This window comes from Furipterus horrens, unplaced genomic scaffold, assembly GCF_987537825.1.
Source record: "Furipterus horrens unplaced genomic scaffold, mFurHor1.1.pri manual_scaffold_4, whole genome shotgun sequence".
Lineage (NCBI taxonomy): Eukaryota > Metazoa > Chordata > Mammalia > Chiroptera > Furipteridae > Furipterus > Furipterus horrens.
This window is the reverse complement of record NW_028327174.1, coordinates 185042151-185060139: the sequence shown is the minus strand read 5'-3', so window position 1 is coordinate 185060139 and position 17989 is coordinate 185042151.

The window sequence follows — 17989 nt, the reverse complement described above, 5'->3', positions numbered from 1 at the left end:
GTGTTGCCTTATACACCAAAAGGTCATGGGTTCTCTCCCTGGTCAGAGCACATACCTAAGTTGTGGGTTTGATCCCTGGTCAGGGTGTGTATGGAGGCAACCAATGGGTTTCTGTCACATCAATCTTTCTCTCTCCTCTCTCCCTCTCTCTCTAAACTCAATAAACATATCTTCAAGTGAGGATTTAAAAAATTAAGAAAAAAAGATTTCCACAACTAACCCCCCTTTCTATAAGAAGTATATCAGTCTGAGAGGCTGTGTTTTGCTGCCGTAACAAATAACCCCCAAATCTCACAACAGATGCTTCTCTCTCTCTCTCTTTTTTTTTTCACTCATGAAAAGCATACTATAAATTTGGGCAAACTCTCAGGGTAGCTTTCCTGCATTTTTCACCAGCAATTCAGGCTGCTTCAATGTTGTGGCACCACATGTCAATCCGTTGGCGGCAGCCGTCCATCTCGAGAGACGATGGTGTAGCTTCTTAAGAGTCTATCTGCACCGCCGAGAATGGTTGTGCAGTTCGACTCGGGAGTGACACGGTATCTGTCTCCTCCCGTGTTGAATCGACATCTTGCGATGACGCTGGAGTGTCCTCTCCAGTGAAGCTGAAGCTACAGAGCCTGGGCAGGGTGATATGGAGGGTCTGCTGTTGCCCATGCAGCAGACCCCCCTCTCTTCGCAGCTGAAGGGTCCAAGGGAAAGACGGAGTCAATACAGCTTGGCTTCAGGTGCACCGCAGGAGTTGCCGGTGTTGACTACAACGTCAAACCGCCTTAGGGACTCCGGCTCCGGATTTTCTGTCGGGGTTTACTCCCTTAGCCTTTCCCCTGAAGAGGTATGCCGCAAGGCAGCGGAGGTTTTTTGGAGTCAGAGTTTTCCTTCTCTGATGTGCCCTGACTGGAAGATCGAACCAGCGACACTTAGCTCGCAGGCCGACGCTCAATCCACTGAGCCAAACCAGCCAGGGGGACCACATGTCAATACTGTTTCCCTAATCACTGCAGCAGGAGAAGAAACTGCACTAACAGTCATGTCCTGGCTCTCATCACTTTTACTCACGGTTCATTGTCCAAAGCAAGTCACATGGTCTTATCTCCACTTGGAGGATATGAGAAAGTGCAATCACCACATGTGCCTAGAAGGAGAGAAGAAATGGAAACATGGATGAGCGGCACTCATGGCTAACACAGGTAGATAGGAGGCAGGTCATGGTACAATACTAGATTTCATTCTGAATACAAAAAGTAGCCATGAAGGGATTTATGTATGAGACTAAAGTGGTTTGATTTGTAGTTTAACCAGATTACTCTAGTTGTTCTATGGAGAATGACTTGAGGGTCATGTTTGTTAAGAGGCAAGGTCAGGAGGAAAGGGCCGTGGCAAGTCAAGTGGGAAAGATGCTGTTAGTTCAAGTGAGAGTAGAAGTAGAGAGGTGGTGAAAAAGTGAATACATTGGATACATACTTTGGACATAGAATCCATAGGATTTCCTGAAGAAACATTAAGTTCAGTTTGAAGGAGACAGAGTCTGGGATACTCATGAGACACACAAATGAAGATATCAAATAGGCAAGTGGATAAATGGGACTCGAGTTCTGGGCTAGACATGAATTTAATTAAGTGTCATGAGTCTGTAGAGATCCTCCAAAGAATGAGCAAACATGAGCTCATCTATGCAGAGTGTAGAGAGAAGACAGGGTCCAGCATGAGTCCTGAAAACTCCCAATTTACTTCGTTGAAGAATCTCTAAGGATTTTTCCAATTCTTAGAAGAGGTGGGGTAGGTGGAGGAGGAGGCAGAAAAGACACTGAAGAGGAGTGACCAGGAGAAAGAAGAGCCGAGGATGAGAAGTCACAGACCCCAAGAGCAAGAGATAGTGTAAGATGTCACACGGTTACTCCCCTAGTTGTAAAACTTCCACAAATCCCCATTTTCTAGAGTCCACGTTCTTTGGTCTGGAGTAGCACTTCCTGCAGTGTGGTTTGAAGAGGCCCGAGTCCAAGAGGAAATCCAAAGGCAGGGAAAACTTTTCAGCCAAGGGCAGGCCAGGTCATCCTTAGCCAAGTTCAGGTCGGAGCTGCTGCGAGTGCCTTTGCCTTAGAGGCCTGTCTTTCCCCAGGACTGGGCCAGCCGCAGGCTGGGGTGGGCTGCGCATAGTGTTCCCCGTGGCGGGGCCTGAAGGGAGAGAAGGCAAGGAAAGGCTGGTTTGCGGTCCTTCTGCTCCTTTCCCACAAGGCTGCTTCTGCCAGGCATTAGACTGGAACCATTTCTCTGTTTCTCAATCACACACACTTTTACTCACCCCTGTGGTCAAACCTGCTGGGGCAAAGGATTCAGATTACATCTGGGCTGTCACTGCCCAAGTCCCCGATTTTCCCTCCATGCTGGTCTGGACTGGAGCTAATTTTCTCTCCCCACCCTCTCCGCAGTGGCGGCCAGGAGATTTGCTTCAATCTTCCTGGGTTTGGAGGCTTGTCTCAGCAGTGTCCTTGGTAGACATGACCTTGGCTGAATCGCTTAACTTGCAGAGCCACAGATTTCCCAGTTACAAAGTGAGGCGATAATAGCCCCTGTGGGTTGAGGGTGGGGACGAGAAGTCGTTCTCGTTAGCTGTCATTTCTGCTCCTTCCCGCTAGGGGGCAGGCTCTCTTCGCGCCGGCTCAGCCTGATTCCCTAAATTGTCAGTCACTCCCTGTCACTGAAGCGCTTTCATTCCTGTTCTTAAAACTTGAGATTTACACTTTGCAAAGTCACCTCTATTATAGTTTCTATTTTTATAACTTATGATATGAAGAGGGCCTCTTTCCTAAGCCTTGGTGAATTGTCATACTCCTTTCTAACATTTTTATCTTCTGCACTATCAACATCATGAAACAGCTCTGAGATTTCCTTTTTAATAAAACTTTGTTTGAAGTAGCTATGAAAAAAAAAGACTTAAAAGTATACGAATCTGGAAGTCTATCTCATATTCAAGTCGGAGCCAACCCCTCCACCCCCACCCCCACACCCCAGGACAGCCTGATTTATACCTTTAAGACTAGAGTGAGGGGCGTGGTTTTCTTGCTGAAACACCCCTCCCCCTTCTGTGTCCACAGATTTTTGGCATTGGGTAGAAGGACATAGAGAGGGCACAGAGGGCTCTTTATGTGACTGGCTGTGGTGTACTTCGATCTCCCTTCCCGGGGCTGTTTACACTAGCCTAGGTCACGGTCTGCAGGCTTGGTGTGGACACGTGGTGGCCCCCACAGCCTCCTGCAGAGGAGGGACTCCCCCAGCACTGTAGGTATCCTGTGGGAATGGTTATAGCCACTCCTGCTGCAAACCCATCCTCACTCTATTGCATCAGAGGTCCACTTCTCCTTGCTAGTTGCCCCGGTTTCATCAACCCGCAGCGGGCCCCAAAATTCAAATCGATTTGTGTTCAAATAAACTATGAAATTTCTTAATATGCCTCAATTCACCTTTTAACACTACTATGTTAAACCGCCTTCTTCTGAATCCTTCCTTCCCCTCACTGATTTCCACATCACCATAGCTGGGAAACCCCCTTCAAATGCAGGGTGCAGGAAAAGTAGTTTACCATTGTTTGTATGGAAAATAATACAATAATTAACAAATAATAATACAAGAATAAACTCTGTTTTTCATGTACTCACAACTGTAAGCCTACTTTTGCCCGATCCTGTATTTTTGAAATGAAACTGCCGCTACTGAAATTGGTGCTTCTATCTGGAGAACATGACTTTTTCTAAATACTTGTGAACAAAAAAGAGGTTATGGAATAAACCTGGCAAGCTGGGGGGCAGCATGCAGGCCTGACAAGCTCAGTGACCGAGAGTGACCACCCAGGATGGCCTGGTCATAAATCCCTAACTGGCCAGGCCATGTGGGGAGTCTCATCCCCGGCCTGTAGCCTCCATAGCAAAGGTCAGTCTTTACCTTAAGTGAGCCCTGTCCACGATTATTATGCATCTAGGATAACATACTTTCGAAATATCAGAGTAATTTTTTTCCAGACTCCTCAAAGGCACAACTCCTAGCACCAGAGCACGAGACTGCAGAAGCTACCTCATTGTTATCTTGTCCCTCACATACCATCTCTATGTGAAGGTAAATGTGAATTATTAGCTATCCTGTACCCACCAGTGTAAAAGAAGTAGGTGTCTCTGTTTTATTTTTTATCCAGTCCTAGAGAGTAACCTGTTTTGCTTTCTCCTGCCTCGTTAATCTACTGCCAAAGCATTTCATGTACCTTCCTTGGGTTACCTCCTTTGATGCTAATGGATAAAATAAGCTGCAAAGCTTCCATTCTCCAGAGCATTTTCTCAATTCGTTGAGATTTTGCTTCCGGGCGTGTCCTCAAAATTCTGGCTCAAATAAACTCTTAAACTTTTCCATAATTTGGACATGCTTCCTCAAACTGAAACCCCACCCCTACCCCACCCCACCCCACCTTGAGGCATCAATTATCCCTACTCTGCACAAACATTCCTCCAGGTCACTTTCTAATCGGTGACAAAGAGCCAATTTACCTGCTTTCAACAATTTCCATCTGCACCTCATTTTCTGAACTTTTTCCCCTGCTGTGATTATGTTTCTCTCACAGCTAATAAACAATAGGCTTCCTAGAAACAATGTTCAAGGCACTGCACTTTCTGTTTTAATTTTATTTCTTGGCCTTGGATTGGTAACATTTACATTGTTTACTCCTCCATTTCCACCCATGAACATTAGACACCCACTTATGTATTATTAATCCTTTTATCTCCCCTTTGATAAATCCACAATACAGCTATGTTTGAATCTACTCCATGAATATACCAAACCCAGGAGCATAATCAAGACTTGGCATCATGCCAAGCCACCAGCCCTGGCTCAGGAATAGGGGAAGGAGGAGGAGGAGGAAAGACTAGCGCTGATACACTGCATCTTCTGCCAACCCAAACTCAAAGTGTCCTTAAAGGGATCCTGAGCCGGCCCTTAAGGTCACTATCAAGCCCAGATCCAGGTTAGAAAATATTCTCCCAGTGCAGGTGCTGCGCCCCTTTATAAGCAATGCAGGTACTCTCGAGGTTGGAGAGGCCTGGGAGAGCCTGTCCCTGCCCCTGCCAGTCTCAGGTTCCACTTGCTCGATTCTCCCACGACACCTGAGCCTTGCTCTCCTTTCAAGGCAACTCGAAACAAGTTCATGCTGGGCAAAACCCTGGGGACAGTGCATGAGCCCCTTTTTGTCCCTCTAGCCTTGGGATTATACCAAGGTTGGCCCTGACCTCTACGGCAGGCTTCACCGCCTGGGCTGCACGAGAGAATCATCAGGAAGCCTGGAGAATATTCAGCTAAATTACAGTCTCTGGAGTAGGGTCCCCGCATTGATATTTCATAGTTTTCTTTTTAATCAAGACATAAAATATATACAGTGTGGGAAGTGCACTAATCTTGCATATAGCTTAAAATTTTATTTTCACGTATACATACTATTTATTCTCACAGAGATACCCACACACCTGTGTGATTAGACAAGATATACATTTCTAGTATATCTCCCAGTAACCAACCAGTTTACTTTCCCATTGTCCGGTTTCCATTTTTTGCCATTCTGAATAAAGCTAGTATCATTCTTTCACATGTCCTTTGGGGGACATTGGTTTTTCTTTATTATATTCTTTAAAAACAAAACAGATGCCTGTCTAGATGGGCTGGTTTTGAGCAAGGACACTTTTTATTTTTATTTACTATTTTTAATTGATTTTAGAGAAAGGAAATGAGAGAAAAAGAAACATTGATTTGTTATTCCACCCATCCATACATTCATTGGCTGTTTCTTATATGTGCCCTGACTGGGGATTGAACCTGCAACTTTGGCGTATCCGTATGATACTCTAACCAACGGAGCTACTTGGCCAGGGTGAGCTTGGGCACTTTTAGAAAGCTCCCCCTGGTGATTCTAAAATACAGGCGGCACTCAGGCCCACTAAGGCCCACGCAGATTGCAAACCAGATGCAAAGACAAAATTGCTCCAGGGACAGGCTTCTCTGAGGCCAACACACCACGGTCAGAAGCTTTATGTTCCCTCTCCTTTGGGTCCCACTCTTATTCTCCTTGACTTTCTAAGGAGGCGGAGCAGCAGTGGGGGATGGTCCTGTGTGGGAGGCCGCCCCATGCCTATTTGATCACACCAGCTCTGTGGGTGAAAAGATAAGAAAGTGATAATCCACATGGACCTCTGAAAAAGAAAGTTGACCAGAAGGACACTGGTCCCTCCTACCAACATGCAGGCTGCCTATGTCCTCTTTGAGGGGAGAGGACTGGGGGAGGGAAAACCTTGAACTTCCTTACTAGGACCAATCATAGTGGGCCCCAGGAGCATCTCGGTCACTACGTACTTGTTGGGGGGTTCCCTAACTTCAGGATTCTTCTTTACATGAACTAGAAGCCACATGCAGATGAATGAGTACTCCATGATTACAGCAAGGAATGCTTTAGGTCAAGGGCCTGAGATGGTCTGGGCAGGAAGCTCTTGAAAACCCGCTCTGTGGTTTCTGCCCAAAGGTGAGGAGGGTGGGCAAAGAATTCTTTTCAGATGCTGAAAATTTCAAATTGGTGTCTCCAAAGGTAACCCAGCCAATCTGTTATAGTCCAGTTCAGTGGTTCTCCAAGTGTGTTCTGAGGACCAGGACCAGCCACATCAATGTCACCCTGGGGGACATGTCAGCAATGAAGTCTCTGGCCCCACCCAAGCCTGCTGACTCAGAAACTCTTGAGAGTGAGGCCCTGCCATCTGTTAGTAAGTCCTCCAGGTGATTCTGAGACAGGCCCACTGGTCATGACCAAGGCGGCCCTGCCTTCACGTATGATGAGTATGGACGGGTCACATTTGGTGGAGTTCCTCTTGTAAATTTTTTGCCAAGCAAACAATGTTCCAAGCCCTTGCACGGACTTACGAAGAATTGGCCACTACTTTTGGAGAGACTGCAGTCTTAACAAGTTTGCTTAGTAACTTTCAGCCCCATGTTTCTATTCTCATCCAAAGAAGGGCAGTCCTGTTAGCCTCTGCTGAAAAGGAAGAGGAAAAGTTGCCCCCTGCAAGTCCCCACAGCAAGACATACAACTTCACCCCCTTTCCTACAATAGCCCCCAGTGGATGGCCATTTGCTTGCGGAGCACAGGCTGGTGCTGCAGCGAGGTTAGGTAGTGAACAGTCTACTCACAGAGAGAGGACAAACTTTTTCCAGGTATAGAGCATCACCCGCCTGCCAAACTCAGTGCCGGGACAAAAGGGACAGATTCGTAGTCAGGTCACACACTTTGTTCTTAAAGAAGGGAAGTAAAATTCATACATACTGAACAGGCATGACTCATGGGGTATGACCATTAAATGACTTTTATTTTTGCCTTTCCTTGGTGATATTTATGGCTGGGCCTGTCACTTTGCCAATCACTCATAGGAACGAAAAGTGCTCCTGGCCACCCTGAGTCACAAAACACAATTTGAGAACTTCATCCTCCTTCCTCTGCAGCTCTAAGCTAGATGTCCACCGTGGGAGGGGTGCAAAGCTTGGGTAGCAGCTCTCCCTCCCACCTGGGCTTCCAGCTCTCGTCCCAGATCACTTATTGAGGTTCCCGTCCTTGCTAGGGCTGGGAATGGGAAATGGCTGGGAAGGAGGGAGGTGAGGTAAGACCTTCTTTAATTAATACGGTCCTGAGATGGGCAGGGAAGGAATTCAACACCAGCACGATCTCTCCTGTTTTTGGAGACTCGCCTCTCACCGCTGGGCTCTCCCTGACGTGGGAGGACGCAGCCTGGCTCCAGCTGGCCCCTTCTCACTGCCTGCAACTCCCAGGCCATAGGCAAACCTCGAGCTCCTTGGGAGCCCTCATGCCGGGGACCTAAGAAAACCTCACACTATCTCTTTTAGATGGGATACCCATCTCTGCTCCCTGGGAAACCCATGCCATGCTTTGCACCCACACATTCTGGAGGGGCGCTACACTCACACAGCCACCTCTCTGTGCTATGTTGTTAGGTGGCAGGGACCACCCGCAGCCCTTTGGTAGGTCACATGCCAACTTGCATGGTCCCCGATTTCCACAACATGCTGCCTGAGGGCCCCTCGAATCCCCTTGCTCTCAGCTTAGAAAAGAGGCAGGCATCCCCTTTCCATTGGGGAGGACCTCAGCTCACTGCACTTTCTCTCCAACAGCCATCTTTCACCGCTCACTTCTCATGTGCGTGCGGTTAACAGTTATTTATGAAGTTAAACCTAGAATTATTATGTGACCCCGAAACTCCACTCCTAGGTGTATGCCCCGCAAAACTAAATGGGGGCTCGAGTTCATGCATACACATGTGCACAGCAGTACTGTCATTCCCCTTATAATACGCCTTTACCTTTCCAAGCCAGCAGCCTGATGGCTGAGGACCGAGCAGATGGCTTATGTGACTTATGTGTGTGAAGATGCATTGAGAATACATGTGTGTTAATCGCGCATTAATTATCTTAAATGTCCCACTGCTGAAGGCACTCAGATTCCAACAGTAAATACTCAGACAGCCTTGTTACAGGCAGAATGCAATACAGCAACCACAGAGGGGAGGTAGGCACAAGCTTCATCTTCCCTTTTTCAATTACAGTGTACTTTCAATATTATTTATGTGTTGGTTTCAGGTGTACAACGAAGTGGTTAGACAGTCATGGACTTTACAAAGTGTCCCCCTCTCCAATATTTCCAGTACTCACCTGGCACCATACGTGGTTATCACCCTCTTATTGCTTATATTTCCTATGCTGTCCTTGACATCCCTGTGATATTTCGTAACTGCCAATCTGTCTTAATCCCTTCAACTCTTTCACAGAGCTCCCTAACCTCCATGCTCTCTGGCAACCACCAGTCTGCTCTCTGTCTGTGAGTCTGTTTCAATTTTGTTTGTTCTGTTCTTTAGATTCCACATGTAAGTCTCTGACTTATTCCACTGATCATAATACCCTCTAGGTCCGTCCATGCTGGTGCAAAGAGTAAGATTTCATTCTTTTTGTTAAGGCACAGGCTTTTTTCATTAACCCAGGTCTTTCACCGCCACCAGCGTCCGTGCAAAGCCCAATGTCTCCTTGGGCTGGGGGTCTCTGATATTGAGCTGGTTTCCTAGGCAGGTCCCAGCTACATGGCAGGCCTTCGGTGTCACTCCCTCTCCAGTCTCCACTAAGACCAGATGCATTTCATAAACTCAGTTACTATGACTAAGCATCTCTGACAGGCTGGCTGGTGCTTCCCTCCTGAAAACACTCATGAACTTGTGATTAAAGAATATCCCTTTTCTTTAGTTAATACATTATCCAGAGCCAGCAAAGAGTCACTGCCACGCTCCAGCAGCTCTGGAGATAAGCATGGGGTCACTGCAAACCCGCAGAGATGAACCCAGACTGAACAACATGACAAACATATTTGGCAGCCACGAGAACCTTTTTTGGGTCAATCTGTATGGCTTACAACTCAGAGTCAGGGAAACCTGTGCAAGTCCAGGCGGTTGCATGACCGTGAGCGGCTCTGAATCTTCCGCTGCACTAGCGTGAGACACAGGTGTCATGACTGAAGGGCATTTGAACACAGTCAACTTAACTGTATCTGTGAGCGATAGTCTTTGTGGCGTTGTTGTCCGGGCTAAGCCTCCCCATGAGTCCTTGTTAGGCACATCCGCACTGCCCCCATGTTCTGTAGGATTTGCATGACGTGGGAGTTTGAGTGGCCTTTGTATTGTCCAAGGAGACACGCGTTATCCTTTGTGTTAAGATACAGTTGGTGGTATCCTGATCAATCTAGAGGACTTTCCAGGACCAGTGGTCAGGTCAGTGTCCCTCTCATCTGTCCTGCTGACTGCTCTTCTCCATATAGTTTGTGTTAGAACTATAGAAAGGGATAAACTTGATGTGGACTGTGTCATGAGGGAGGATGTGCAACCTCAATGAAGGGGTTCTTTTTTAAAAATTGATTTGAGAGAGAAAAAGAGAGAAACATCATTTTGTTGTTCCACTTGTTCATGCATTCATTGGTTGATTCTTGTGTGTGCCGTGGCCGGGGCTTGAACCTGCATTCTTGGCATATTCAGATGACACTAACCAGTGGAGCTACCTAGCCAGGGCTCAATGAAGGTTTTAATAGCTTCTTCCTTTGGGTTTTGAGTTACCCACCCCCCTGCCAGTATTCATGGTAGCAGTGGAAACCCTAGCATTACTGTTAACTAACGTCTAGAAGCCAGTCTGCTGTCTCTTTTCATCAATTCATGGAAGTCACAGCTACTGAAGACCCAGGGAATGGGCATACCTATTATTCCAGTAAATGGAATTCTACATCTCTCCACTTCCTAAGGTTGGACCACACCCATGGCAATAGGTCCTGGGGGTGATGAAGAAACAAGGTGGAAAAAGTTTGAGCCTTTGAGGGACTGCTTAAAACAGGTCTACCCTCACACCACAAATGCATGAACTGTAATGTGAGAAATAAACTCTCTTCTTTCAGCCACTGAATTAATCATTGGGTCTCTTTGTGGACAGTCTAGCTTTAACCCTAGACTTACAATTGGGGTGATTCCATAATATGTGTGTGCGTATATTTATGTACATGTGAACAGTAGGAGCCAGAGACAGCAGGTGCTCCAGGTTGGAGAGCTGGAGATGCTTTCTATAAGACTCTAGAACATCTGTGTAACTCCGTAGGCATGTGTCGTAACCTAGTCCACATGCCTGCGTGCTCAGGGAAGCTGTTGGAAAGAGCCAGAATTTTAGTGAGTGTTGGCTCTTAGTGACCGTGGCTGCTTCTAGCAGAGACTGGATGCCTCACTCCTGGTATCCCCGTGTCTTAGCCACGCCCACATACAAGAGCCGTTTCCAGCGGTCGGTGATACCACCTTCCTGTTTGTGCTGGTCTGTGCTGAAGACAGGCTTTCCTGCCCTGAGAGAAAACTGAGCTGGCCCACGACCAGGGCTGGAGCATTGTTTCCTTCTCAAGTCAATGAGAAGGTAAGTTTGGGAGGTAAGAGCACAGGTTTTGGCACGACCACCTGGGTTTGAATTCCGCTTTCACCACTGATCACATCACCCGAAGCAGCTTATTCTGAATGTGAGTGTCTTCATTTATGAAACCGGATGGCACTAATAGTATGTACTGCAAAGGAGCATTGTAAGAATTGAATGAAATACGTAATCCATGTAAAGGTCTCACCATGCCTGGTAAGTACAGAGCTAGTGGGGCTTTACAGGTAGCATGCAGATGTCTGCTGCCACCTGGTGGCAACAGTCCGTTTCCCATTGACAGGTATGTGTAAGTAAAGTGCAGCCTTTGACCCGGACGTAGGATTGCAGAAGCGATGGTTTTGCATTGCGGTGTTTTTGGAGCGGCTACCTGTGGATCTCAATGGAGTCCCGTTTTGCTTGAAGGGTGAGACACGCCCTCCTAACCCCAGGGACCACTGCCATCTACTGGCCGCATTTCATAGTTTCAGGCAAAGGTGACCATCTTGAGTGAGCCCAAAACATTGAAAACATTGAGAGGAATTCCCTCCACCATTCCTGTTATCGATAAGGTGCTTCTGTAGCCTTCACGTTCATCTTGGGGAGCTCCTTCCTAAACGTCTCCTTGTGAGCTCCTAGCACCTTTAGATCTTCCACTGATGAGTTCTGAATCTTTCTGGATTTTATTAAACATTCTCATCACCTGGATTTGTCTGGCCCAGAAAACCACACCTTTATGGGTCCTACAGTGAGAGGAAAAATTAAAAGCATGCTAAGACAGTAAAAGGTTATCCCTGGGTAGGGTCTAGTTAATAGGCAGGTGTGAAAACATTGCCTGACCTTGGAGCAGTTATGGCTCCACATCCCCAATAAGCTTCCCCAATTCCAGGTGAAACCATTTTTTAAAAAAAACTTTTTAATTTTTTTTTACTTGCACAGAGCTTGACACATACTAAGCTGTCAATAAGTGCTTGTTGACTGAATACAGAACTTTAAAGAAAGTGAATTCTGAACACAGTTGTACCTACTACTCACCAAGTACTTTCCACATGACTTATTTAAACTTCCTAGCAACTCTGTAAGTCAGAAATCCAACCTAGAGTAAACACATGGTCAATGGGTCCACTGAAAAAGTGAGGGGCCCCAAATCTGGGTTCCCTGCCTGATCCCCAAGGCTGAGCATTTGCCAGACAGACAATGGCACTTAAAACTGGAATTGCTGGTAGATAGCGGGAAATTTTCTGCAACACAGGCTCTACTGTTTCACACATTTGGTCTTCCCAACAACCTTTCTCCCCTGACCCTGGTAATACAGGTGGGCATGTGATCTGGGCTGGGATTTTCGATATCTAGGACTGATCATGATCCAATGGTCAGAATACTGAGCCCTTGATTGCTACCTTTTGCCTCTGGTTCATAGGAGCCACCCCAGGCAAATGAAGGCTCTTACTAACGGGGGCTTTAGTCCTACAACTCCAGTCATTGTGTGTGTCTTCTGATCATGGTAGTTTTGTCCTCCACCAATGATTAAATAGTCAACTCTTGCTATCTTGAAATCAGCCATTATAGGCATATTTATACCATGAAAATAGGCAAGCAAGCACTTATCAGGACAAATGGAAAGAATGAATGGTCACGGCTTCCCACAGCAGAAATCACCCTGTGGCATTTTGGACCTTTGTCCACTTGAGCTTTTCCTCCGTGCGCACCTATTCCAGGGTAGAGCATGACGACGGTACTCCCCTGTGGCTCGTTTACCCCTCAGTTAACTCCGAAGCATACACATGTCCATATCCATGTCTGCCCCATTTAGAGAAAATAAGTTAGAATGTCTAGGGATGAGGCCCAAGTGCCAATATCTTTTTAAAAATCACCTTGATGATCTTAATGTGTAATGGATTTCAAACCACAGCACTAGATAGAGATGCTCCATGAGCCTGGATGCTTTTAATACATATTGATGCCTGGGTTCCAACTCAAACTAATTGAAGCCAAACGTTGAAGCTCTGCAGGTGATCCAGGTGGAGTCAGAATCAAGAAATACTGCTCTGTACCCAAACGTCAGTAGTTTTTCCGTAAAAATAAAAGATGCATTTTTCATTTTCACCAATAACTATTGATTTGGATATTTTGAGTATGTCAGCTATCTCCTGCTATTTTAGTGGGTAGAGGCCAGGGGTGCTGCTAACTATCTTCCAATGCATAAGACAGCCCCACAGTAAAGAATTATTTGGCCAAAATATCAGTAGTACCAGTCACAGCACCTTCTCCATATACTGCACAAATCTTTTTGTGTGTGTTTCAGTTGCATTTTTACCTTTCTTGAAATAATAAAGCATAATACGCCAAAAATGTTGCATGTTCTTCCATCTTCAGTATTAAAATGGCTGCACAAAAAGTCACCAATTTTGATTTTTTTTTTTTTTTAATGCACGCTGACATTACAGCTGTCACAATACAATCTAACAACGTTGTTTTGAATGAAGTTCAAGAAAACTAAGCACTACTAGAGCCATCATACGGAAAAAACGTAACGGACTTTTAGGCAACATAATACCTCTTATTCTGCATCTAACTCAAATCATGCAACCTTATTATTCAAACAAAGTTATATTATTGAGTCCTGATTTTGCTATCATCCTACACAACAGAAATTTCTCCCGAGAGTCAAACTAATTCCTTGCCTGCAATTAAAGTCTTGACATATATAGACATTATCCTCTCTACATTTTCTTCTTAATCTGCTCAGACCCATCAGAGTCTTCACTGGAGAGTCTGGGTGGAGTCTCAGGTCTGGTGTTCCAACACCCACAACGTGGTGAGTTGCTGTGCTGGACAAACACATAAGAACCCCCAACAAATACTCATACCAGCCCAGAACCACATGTGGCTGAATCTGTAGCTTACAGAGCATGCAGCAATTTCCCAGTTCCCAAGTAGAAGTGGTATGCCCAGGCACTACATACTACTTACCCTTCAGACAGCTTCTCAGAGTGAAGTCACTGGACCACCCACCACCACCAGCAGCAACTCTAGGCTAGAAAGTTTCTGGGTTACACCCAGACCTACTGAATTGGAGACTCTGGGCACAGGGGCCAGATCTGGGTTTAACAAGTCCTCCAGGTGATGTGAATGTCCACTCACGTTTGAGAACAGTGCTTTCCAGAGTCACGTGGATGTTACCAGCTAATCACTGCAGAGACAGAATGTTGTCTAAATGGGAAGGCAGAGAAAAACCAAAGAGGGAGATGAGATTTTGTGGTTTTACTTCTCTAGGATACCAGCAGATGCATTCCAAGTTGTTCAGAGCCTGCCACCTGTGTACGTAGAACAAAGCATCGTGATCATTCTCCCATTGAGGTTCATGGACACTGAGGTTACTTTATCTTGGGGAAATTGTTTTTGTAAAGGCTATTATGCAAACATTCTTCCTTCTCTGAGAGAAAGCATCTGAATGCTTTGGCAACCCTCAGAAATGGCCAGGGTAGTATCTGCAGTTACTCCCAGCCCCCGTTCTTTGTCTTGGTGATATCTGGCATATTCAAAACCTTTTGAATGCTCCTTTTCAATTCCCCATTTGTTCTCTGTGCACCTAGCATAGCAGCCCAATTCTAGAAGCCCAATTCTGAATTCGGTGTGGGTTCTGTGTAAGGATATAGTCACCACCCTCTTGAGGCCCAGGAATCCCATGAGTAACATGAGCAGGCCCCAAAGTAACCTCACGGCCTCATGTGTCCCACAAGATAGTCTCTTTGCCACCAACGAAAAGCAGAGCAGATGATCCTGAGGTAGTAGCCACAGGTTCTCTTTCCCTCCCTCCTGACCGATGCTTTACATCAGAGATCAAAAAGCCTGCATACCTGCCCTTGGCCTGTTAGGAGTTAATGCTTCACATGGGTGGTTTTGCAGAAAGAGCCTCCTCAGAGTCCCTCCAAAGTACCTTCTACTCTGACCATACCTGACACCACATCCCACTCCCTGACTTTCCTCAGCCGTGCCCAGCAGCTCTGCCCACCGAATCTCAGTCCCCTGTACCTTGACTCACCCGGCTCTGCCTAATGCCCCGGGTTTTAGAAAGGCTAGGAAAAGGACCAGGACATGTGAACCCACAGCCCATCACAACTCTACTGGTCCTGGTTCCTGGGGGGCACCCCAGGATAGCAAGCTTTCTTCCTCATTGGCTGGTGGCCGCATGTTGGCATGAAGGACTCCACTCATTGTTTTCAACCTAAGGTTGTGTGGGTTCCTTCACCCTTTCCATACTCTTATTCTGCTTTATTTTTTTTTCTTTTCATTTTATCTATTTATTTGTTTGGCTACAGCTTCATCATGGTATAATTTACATACTATAAAGCGTACCCATTGCAAATGCACCATTCAGAGATTTCTAGTAGAGTTGTGCAGTTATCCCGGTAATTCAATTTTAGCACATTTTCATCACCCAGTTTGCGGTCACTTTTCATTCCTTTTTGGCAACTGGGATGCCTGGGTCAACTTCTCTCACCATCTCCTGGGAGAGCTGATTCCTGAAAGCCCACAGGGAATTCATTCCAATGAAGCAACTTCTTTGCTGCTCCCACCAAAAGCCCACATTCCCCCTGACGCTGGCCCCCATCACGGCCTTGGCCTTGACCCACTGGAGCACTCTTCCTGGAGTCCAGTGAGATGATTTAGGGTTGCCGACACCTCCCAGGCATCACCAGATCTGCTGGACCTTGCATGTGAGGTCGACAATGTGTGTTTCTGGGGGGAAAAAGTGTAAGAGCAATGCCTTGAATAGAGTGCTCAGGTTCAAGTTCTGCCATTTACGAGCTATGTGGCATGTCTCCTGTCAAGTGGAAATCAAAATAACACATCCCATGGAGCTGTAATAGGTTACATGTGGAGACCATGGAAGTGCCTGTCACATTCTTAGTGCTTTATAAATGTTACACATTATTATTGGTTTGATCAAATTTTCAAAGGAGCTGTATTCTCCACATAGATTGGAAGACGCCACCCATGACAGGTGTCACAGGGAAGACCCCAGATGCTCAGAATAGGAAGGTATAGTTGAAAAAAAGATGTCACATAAATGGGGAGAAATTAAGAGGTGTTGAATCCTGGATGGTGTGGCTCACTTGGTTTGAGTACTGTTCCATGAGCTGAAAGGTCACCAGTTCAATTCCTGGCCTGGGCACATGCCTAGGTTGCAAGTTTGGTCCCCAGTTGGGGTGCGTGTGAGAGGCAACCAATTGGTGCTTCTCTGCCTCCCTTCCCCTCTCTCTCTAAGGTAATTAAAAAAAAAAGAGGTAGCTATAGAAGAGCCCTAGGAAGAGGGGCAGGGTGGGAAGGGGGGTAGGTAAGGAAAAGCAGGAAACAGCTGGTCTGGAGCACAAGCGCAAGGGTTGATTGGAACAAAGCAGCTGGAGACCGAAGGGCGAGAGATGAGGCAGAAGGGAGGGCAAAAGGACATTTGGAGAGGACGTTTCCTGACTAACGTGTAAAGTCTGCAATTCTCTAGTCTTCAGAGGAAAACCAACTGCAGGTGCTGGGAAGCTAATAATAAAAAGGAAAGCCTACAAGCCACAGGCAAAGCTTGCTTGAGTTTTACATTTGTCCTACCACCTCTTTGACCTTGACGTCTCCCTCGCTCATCAAGAGCACCCGTAACATTTTTGTGGGTCTTTTCTGTCTTCTACCCAGGGCAGCTGGACTCCACATGGCAACAGCGGCTTTGGGAACAACTTGTAAGAGTAGCGCTCCTCCAGCTAAGTTGCTTTCTTGGTTTCAAATGTGCAAGAAGCAGACCCTGAGAGAGAAGTACAGGCCAAGGGCACTGGCTGCCGCTGACTAATCAGTCCTCTGACCTCCCTCCCACCGTCAAACAAGCAGCCAGCATTTATAAAAACACAGCACACACTGGGTTTTAATGAGAAAATAATTGTATACTTGCATTGAATGCCTCACAATCACTATAAAACCGAAGCAGAATAATGACATTTAAGTGGTTAACATACACAGGAGAGCCAGATACAGAGTATAATATTCAAACACAGTATTGCTGCTTTTGCCCCCTCCTCCAAAAAAAAAAAAAAAAAAAAAGTCATTTGGGTAAAAAGCAACACAAAAATCAAAATTGGCAGCTCACTCACTGAATGCTTAAAATTCAGGAAATTGGTTGTCACTAAAATCGGATATATTTACCATCTCTAAACACTGAGGCTATTTTTTTCAATACATAGTTTAATTACATCCATTTTTGGTTGGAAAAAAATGTTTATTTGTCTCCAGAGACAAGAGTCAACACTTTTAGTGTTCCTTCTTATGCTTTATATATGTGTGTGCGTGGTGTGCATATATGTGGACACTGATCAATATACTGCTTCTATGTCATTGTCTAGGGTGGGCAGCATGCACGGGTGTGAAGAGGCAAGGAAACTGCATTGTGTCGTGAGTAGAACACACACAGCCTGGCCTCCTGCCACTGACAGACCCTGTTTCCATAATTCCTGGATGAGAAAGCCAAGGCATGTCAGTAATCAGCTGCAGAGGAAAGTGAACATCTATTAAATAGTGCGGAATGGGATACTTTCAGGAAAGCCTTTAACATCTACAGAATCTAAACATTTGTCATAGTTGAGATTAACAAGCTTGCGTACTATTTAGGGGCAGGGATGCGCATTGGAGGCCAAGTTTCCTACCAGACTCTTCCTCTCAAAAGACAAGGCAGGAATGACTTTCCTCCAGGGCTCTGTTACAGCTTCAGAAAGTTAAATAGGGGTTCATTTGGGATCCCAGAGCCTAGCACAGTGCTATGTACAAAAGCAGGGGCCTAATGTTTCTTGAATGAGTAAAAAACTCAGGAGCACAGAGAAAATCTGGCTCTTCCAAGGGAACTGTAATTTACATGGTAACAGGATTATGAGTGGAAGGGGTAATAGACAACAGTTATGCAGAAGGCAGTAAAAGAGTAACAGGCAAATGTCAGAGAGGAAGGGGCCAC